Source organism: Vigna unguiculata, chromosome 1 (genome assembly GCF_037176805.1).
Source record: "Vigna unguiculata cultivar grain cowpea cultivar isolate G323 ecotype 2 chromosome 1, ASM3717680v1, whole genome shotgun sequence".
Taxonomy (NCBI): Eukaryota; Viridiplantae; Streptophyta; class Magnoliopsida; order Fabales; family Fabaceae; genus Vigna; species Vigna unguiculata.
This window is the reverse complement of record NC_140792.1, coordinates 25,148,082-25,156,710: the sequence shown is the minus strand read 5'-3', so window position 1 is coordinate 25,156,710 and position 8,629 is coordinate 25,148,082.

Here is an 8,629-nt window from a genome sequence, read left to right as displayed (position 1 = left end):
GAAGAGCAAAGTTTTGGAGTATAACGTCACTCCTACAAGTATCCAAGGTACTTAAAAGAAGACAAGGCACGTCACGATGCCAAAACATAACGAAGTACAAGGCAGCGAAATCATCATTTCCCTGTTGACCACGAGTAGTTCTCGCATCTGTTCACATCAATAAATTGATGATCATTGCAAAAAGAGAAAACCACACACACAGAACATACAACAAACAGAGGGTAAGCTAGAGTAGAAAATGGTTAATCATACAGTTACATACACTTTCATAATCCAAAATGCATATGTCAACCAATCATGTTATGACCTACACACAATACACTAAGACTCGAGACACAACTCATCCGAATACATATAATTAGTCGGATTCAGTGAATGCTTGCACTTGTGGTGGCTTTTACTGCTCTACTGAGCTAATTGTTACTGTGTTTCATCCCTCATACACAAGGTTAGCCCTTAAAGTGTTCCAGGCCTCCTGCTACTCTCACCACTCGAGTCAGTACGCTTTATGTGAGACTTACTGACTCTTTAGAGCGTCAGGATGCAATCCTTACCTTGAATCATTACTAAATTATATAAATGAGGCACCACCATGAACTTCCACTAACAGGGGTCATGGAATTACGTCCTGACCAATTAAGGCACCACCATTAGATATCACCTAGAGATTCATGGAATTACGTCTTAACCCATGTGGCACCACCACGAAACTATCGTGGAATTACGTCCTAACCAAACCAAAACCATGTTTCCATCCATCAATATAACATTATTGCTCATACCAAATCCATGACCACATATATAACCAACCATTCATTTATATTCCATACTAAGATCATGCCACACACATCATTCACCACCCATAAACCATCTTTACTCAAGCATATTCACCCACCTCATGCTTTAACATAGTAATTCAATCAAACATGTGCCAAACATCCAAGAACAAAGAAGTAACAAAACAAGAACGCATGCTCGCAGAGCTCCTCGCTCAGGCGAGAGGGTCTCTCGCTTAGGCGAGAGCTCGAGAAGTGGGGAATAGTGGCTTGCGCGTTCTCTCGCTTAGGCGAGACCTCCTCGCCTGAGCGAGATAGTCTCTCGCTTAACACAGGAGCTCGTCGCTTGAGCGACAGCTCGCGCAAACAACCTGGGTGAGTTGTTGCTAATCTCGCCTAGGCGAGACACGCTCGCTTGGGCGAGAAAACCGCAACCCTCCATTGTTCATGTAAGCCAACACCAATAATCAACTAGAGCAAAGCACAAATCACGTTCATAACATTTTACATACCACACATACATCAGAAATACGAAACATACCCAAAAATAGGTAAAGATCGATTAAAAATAAGAAACCCTAGCTTCCCTTACCTGGAAAGAGCTAGCCAAACAACTCTGACATTTAAGTGAATGAGTACGAAAGTTCTCGGAGCATATTTAAGAGTTGAAAACCCTAATACAGAACCCTAACAATAATCACGAAGAACCAAACCAGAGAAGAAGAGTATGAGTTGACGAACAACTTACATGAGCAAAAACGAGGTCGAGCTAAACTTGAATCTAACTGAACTTCAAACCCTAGCAGAGCTCTGGGAGAGAAGAGGAGAGTAAGCAAGGTACTATTTTGCAAGAATGGCAGAAGTGAGAGGGATTTGGCTAGCTTAGGGGCATTGTACACCCTATGAACCAGCCTTTAGGCCCATTAGATTTTGGGACTGAAATAAGAAGACCTTACAGTTATTGGGGCCGAGACTGATTTTAGTTGAGTACGTAAATTTAGTTTGTAATTATTATTTTCCATTTGTTATTAGTTTATCTTAAAACTAAAAAATGTTAATTTATAAAATAAAGACTATTGGAAACACATGCTCACTTCTTTTCTTTAAGTAAAATTTTATAAAAAAATGATTATAAAAATAAATAATTTTATAATTTTTATTTTTGAATGTTTTTTTATTATATTTTTTTTTAAATTTAATGAAATAATATAAATCATATAAGTGTATGAGGTGTTTAGTGATGAGTAAAGATTAGATAGACTCATCATACATATGTTAATATTTCAGATATTATAATAACATAAAGATATATAAAAAAATCTATATTAGCATGAATTGGAATGGGTTGAGGTGAGGTGAACCCTCTTATTAAGAAGGTTATTGCAACGGGAGTAATTTGAATATATTATGTACAATTGAATTAGTAGTTTTAAATATGCGAGATTTTATAATTATTCATTTGTTTTTAGTTTAAGTTGAAATTGAAAATATTAATTTATATAATAAAGACTAGTGAAAGCACATCACAATTTTTTATTTTAGAAAAGGTTTATTAAACTATAAAATATTTTTTAAAATAATTATGAAATTAACTAATTTGTATAATTTTTTATTATTAAATATATTTTTTATTATAAATAATTGTTTAAATTTATTAAGAGAATAAGATTCTATAAGTGTACAAGGTGTTTAGTAATGAATAAGATTAAATTGACTTATCTATATATGTTAATATTTTATATACGATGATAAGATAACAAGATAAGATATAATAAATAATTATATTAACCATACTTATATTCAGTTGGAGTGAATCTTTTTAACATAACAGTTATTAGACGGACAATGACTGAAATTGAGTATGTGTAATTAGTTTTAAAATGTGACATTTTATAACTATTCTATTCAATTTATTATTTGATTAACGTAAAATAGAAAAATATTAATTTATGTAATAAAGATTAGTGAAAACTCATACGCACTTCTTTTTAGTAAATATTTATTAAATTATAAAATATTTTTTATTAAAATTAATTATGAAAAGAAATAACTAGTATAATTTTTTATTATTAAATAGTTTTTTATTATAAATAATTATTTAAATTTAATCAGAATATATATATATATATATATATATATATATATATATATTAATATTAATATTTTATACATGATAGTAAGATAACGAAATAATAACGTTATAACAAAATAATTATATTAGTCAAATTTTGCTTAAGTTGAATTTAAGCTTTTTATTAAAAATGTTATCGGGGACTGATTTTAATTGAATGCGTACAAAATTTTTTTTAGGGATGGCAATGCGGTCGGTCCGACCTGTTTAGTCCGATCCGCATAAGGCTCGCACAACGCGGGCTGGTCCGTCCCGTCCCACACACTTTATGCGAACTAAAAACACTGACACGTTCCGTATACTCCTTGGCCCGTGGGCTTGCGGGTTCACTACCCTGGCCTACCCCACATTTTTTCTGCGAGCCGGCCCGACGGGCCAAACCCTAATTATCACCCCTAATTTTTTTTAAATGTGACCTTTAGTATTTATTTTAGGATATAATGTGTATACTAACTAGGTGTATATTAACTAATAAATATTATCAATAAGTTTTGTTTGTATCATACGTCACATGTTTATACTCTTCATAAATATTATTATTTCTCTTTAAGGGTTGTTGAAGTATCATATAAATCTTATATTTAAATCTTTAACTATTGAATCTATTTAGACTTGTTAATATACATAATTTTATTATAACAATAGATCAAATAGGTACATGTTGTATTTTCTTTAAACTAGATGTAGTGTAGATTAAGTTTTTCAATAAAATTCTAATGCATGATTGAGATTATATCAGAGGTAACTTTTATTTTTTTTAATATACGATTGTTCATTACTTTTATGTTTTACTTTTCATATATATTATTGTCATATTTTTTTGGGATTATGTGTTGGTTTTGAGTTAGAGAATATAATGAGAGAAAATGAAAACTTTTTTTAATTAGAAAAAGTAATTTATATATAAAGAATATAATTTGGCTTTCCTGAAATTTTTGTCCAAGTTCCATCACTAGTTGGGAATGAGTTAACATTGATCGTTTGTCATGAATCAACTTAAAACAAAAAGAAAAATAATATTAGTACATGAGATCATCATAGAGTTTTTAAATTTAGAAGATTATTAATGGGTTGCCAAAATGGGACATGTTGAAATTTTCAACCCATTAGTCCATTTTGACTCGATCCGCCTAGTCTACCAAATTAGCGGTCCAAAGGTGGATCAACTCGCCCTAGCCCACTAATCCACTTTGTTTTTTATTTTTGTTTCATTTTTATGACGGACCAGTCCAGCCCAACTTGTTTTTGACAGGTCAAAGCCAGACTAACTCATTTTGTCACTCTTAACTTTAATGAAACACTTGCTAATTAGTTTTTAACATGTAAAATCAAATTGATACACTTTTAGTGATTTTAATTATTAATTTTTCAACAATTACTCAAGTTTTTACATAAATTTATAAAAGTTAACTTTTAACATATACACTTTTAGTGATATTATTTATTAATTTTTCAATAATTACCCGAATGCTCATATAAATTTATAAAAATTAACTTTCAAAATTTAAAGAACTTGAGAAATAACTAGTTCTATTTGAACAAATTTAATTAATCAAAATTTGAAATGTAGAGATTAATGAACAAAAATAAACGGAACATTCGTTCAATTTTAATGTTAAATTATATAATAATAGATATTCAAAGTGAAATATGAGAAATAAACGAAGAAAAGTTAAATGAATTGTTGAAAATAAATCCTATATAATATTATAGCTACACAACTAAGACGATATGGTATAATTATTTTTGTCAATTGCATTTAGATTAATCACATTATATTACACATCTTTTTCATCATTTGACCCTCATTGCACCTTTTCTCCATCAATTAATGATTAAACCAATTGGCTCTTGAACCCAATTTTTTCTTTTGTCTGATGAGAGTGTGAAAGGAGAAGAAATTGCATGTTCTTTGTGCAATCAGTAATTGCATTTTTAAAATAATCTCAAATTGTAGGAGTTTCTCTTGTACTTTTGGGTAAACTTGAATACTCTATCATGTATTAAGTAATTGTAATGAAATGAGTGTATATATTTTGGTTGACAATGTGTAAATGTATGTTAGCATGTGTTATGAAATGTTGGGTGTTTAATTAACTATCCTTAAAGATAATCTGATAACCTTAAGTAAATGATTATCTTTATAAATAATTATAACACTCTAATTTATTTAGCCTTCTTTTTTTCGGTAAATATTTTAAAATTGTGAAATCAAGTTTATTGAGTTATTGAGATAAATTAGAGCGATAATTTTGAAAATAATTAAAATATATAAGTTTTCCATGACCAAACCCATCATATAAATAAAATCAATGAGGGAAATTTCTATTCGTGAAGCAAAATTATGTAGATTTTGTCATTTTACAAAATTTCCAAAATTATTTCTAAACTTTTCTCTTTTAACCAAATATATTTTTAACAAATTTTAAATGCATAACTTGAACTATCAATAATATTATTTTTACATTCACATTAGTCCAACCAAGTCTGACACGTACAATCTTAAACAAAACAATGAGTTTTTAATATGTCCATATCATCTATCACACCTAATTCAGTGCATATTTGGAGGTGCCTCGAAAAATCGATTTTTGTTGAATCGATTGCATGGACGCATAAATTGATATTTGTAGTTTCTCATTAAAAGTAAATTTTTTAGTTTTAAATCAATTTTTAAATCAAACATACCTAAATTTTGTGTTAGAAATTCATAATCACGTAAATGCTAAACCAAACCTAGTAATGTTCATGTCTAATATAATGTCAACCGCCACTTTTTTGGTTTTATAGTCATTTATAACACTTAAAATACCAAAATTTTTCATTCATTTTGCTGTCATTTGCTAAATACTGAAAATACACTATGATGATACTTTAAATATATTTTTAATATATTTTTAAATTTTTAAATCAAAGATTATCAAATTGTTTCAAAGACACATCAAAGAAACAATACAAGTAAAACTCAACAGAGAATTTAAATCTTTTTTACCCAAACTCCCTTCTTGGTCTTTCGAAGTTTTTAGTGGTGCTTCTTCTTGGTGCGAGTACTATGCATGACAAGATGAGATACATCAGAAGTATTATGCTTCATTATTCTTTGATTTAGTAATGAGGTGGTGTTGTTTTTCTTTTTCTATGAGGTTTCATTCTTCTTTAATATTTGTCTCCTTCGTTTTGGTTGTTCCAATTGTGTTGTTCGTAAATCTATTTCTTCGTTTTAATCCGTTGTTGATGTCTTCTTTTGGTGGTTCTCGATTTCTTTTTTCTTCTTCCGCAAGGCACTTTTATTTTATTATGTTATTGTTAAGGAGTAAGTTTCGTATTTGTTTTGTTTTGTAAAATTGATTTTATTCAACAAGTTGTTCTTTATTTTATAGGGTTTTCTTACTTTTGGTTCTGCTTCTTATTCCCTTAATCTTTGAGAAAGTAAGCTTTAGTTATTTTGGTTTCCGTAGGATTTGTTCATTTTCTTTGACTTTTTTTTTTTTCGTTTTGATTTGTTGTTATTTTCTTTTTTCGGTGCTTTTTTTTTTCTTATTGTCAATGAAGGACTGGTACTACAATTTTGTTGCTAAAGGGTAAGTTTATTTATTTATTTATTGTTTTGTTTTAGGGAGTTGATTTTTTTTAACAGGTTGTTGTTTACCTTGGGGAAGTGGCTAATTTTAAATGAAGATTTTTTTAGTTTAAGAAGCCAGCTATCTTCCCCTCTATTTAGGCTTAAGCTTCCAAAGAGCACAGCTAAAGCTGATCACGTTATGTATTGTTATATATTTGTAAGGCTGTTATGTAATAATACAATTTTTTTTTTTATTTAAGCATGGTGATTGACTTTCTTATGTTATTGTATTTACATGTTGCATATGACATGTTTGCGGTTTTCTCACTCCAATAAATGTTAAAGTTAACTTTAGTCAAATGAAATGGAAATTTCTCTTTAGAAGCTTTGTTTGTTTTAATCGTGTATTGCTTGGATATTAGATAAAAGTTGTAATAAATTTCTTTTTAATAATGTCATTCAAATTATTTTTTCAGTTTTTGTTCTTCCAAACTGATCATTGGAAGCTTTTTTTTTATTGATTATCTTTCATAATACTTTATACTAATTAGAAAAAAAAGGCGTGGAGAATATTCCTAATTTATATTAATTTGAATGGAATGAAACCTCATGTTCTTATATGCAATTCAACCTCGCTCTGATAATGCTCTTTATAAATGTTCAATTCAATGGTATTGTGTGAAAAAAATATTATTATTAGATAGTTTTTTTTTTTTTTTAACTAGCGAGTTGGTTGACTCTTGATTTGTGCATTTCTTCTACTAATTATATTGCATTTTTTATTATTGAGGTGAATTTGTCATAAATATAAAACTATAAATACAATTTATCTATATTTGATTGCAAGTAGTTAACGGTTGGGCACAGCTTGGAACTGGAATCAAAGAGGAAGCCAAAATTAAGAAAAGTTTTGGTTGCATATATTCAATGGCCATCATGCAATGCAACAACATTGTTTGAAGCTGCATGAAAATTCCTGTGTTTCATAGAAATTCCTGTTTTTCATAGATATTTACTTTCACATCTCTTATATTTGGAAAGGAAAATGGTATATTACATTTAATTCTACACCAATTCAACACCTAAAAAGCCTAATATATTTACTTTTCAATTTAATTCTTCCTAAACTATTTTATATTTGAAATTAAAAATATAATTTTATTAGTGTTAAGTAGATGTAAAACAATGCATCATTATCTATTTGAATATGTTTGGATAAGAATTAGATAAATGTATGCATTAATAGCAATAGTGTCAGAGGATTTTTTTTTTCTTCTCAAATTAGGATCAGAGAAGATTACACACATAGAACTATTTCCTTTTTTTCGTAAGAATTTTTTTTCTCTTCAAAATAGCATGTTTTTAACTTTTTCTCTCTCACATAATTACCCAAATAATATTGATGGAGGAATGGACCATGCTCTCTCCATGATATTGATGTAAATAATAATAATAATAATAATAATAATAATAATAATAATAATAACTATGATAATTGTAAAAATAAATTTATATCTTAATAATAAAAATTAATAATAAAAAGTAATAATAATAATAAAATAAAATAATAATAATTAGAAACATTTTAGAAAAGTAAACTAATATTTATAAAATCAACATTTACATATAAAACATTTTAGATTTTAATATCTAAAATGCAATAAAATATTAAATATTTTAGATTTAAATGTCAATTTACAAATGTTAATATATATTTTTAAAAAATTTAATTATTATATTTTAATAATATTTTAAATAATTATATTTTATTTAACAATTGAATCTAAAAATTATATTCAATTTATAATTAAATATAATAATTTATAATTGAATTTTAAAAATAATTAATAATAACGTCAATTTTAAAAATAAATATATAATATTTATAAAAAATTAAATTTGGTCTCAACTTGAAAGAAAAAAAATTGTTCCATTTTAAAAAAATTATGACTAAATTGAACAAAAATAATGAATATAGGGACCGAATTGAACAAAAATAATGAATATTAGGACTAAATTGAACAAAAAGAAATAATACAACCACAAACTGATATGTAACACTAGCATTGACACATTACACAATTGTGACTTGACACGTGAATAATTTTTTTGAAATTAAAAAAAAATTAAAAAAATTGAATAAATCAAGAGTGTCGTAGT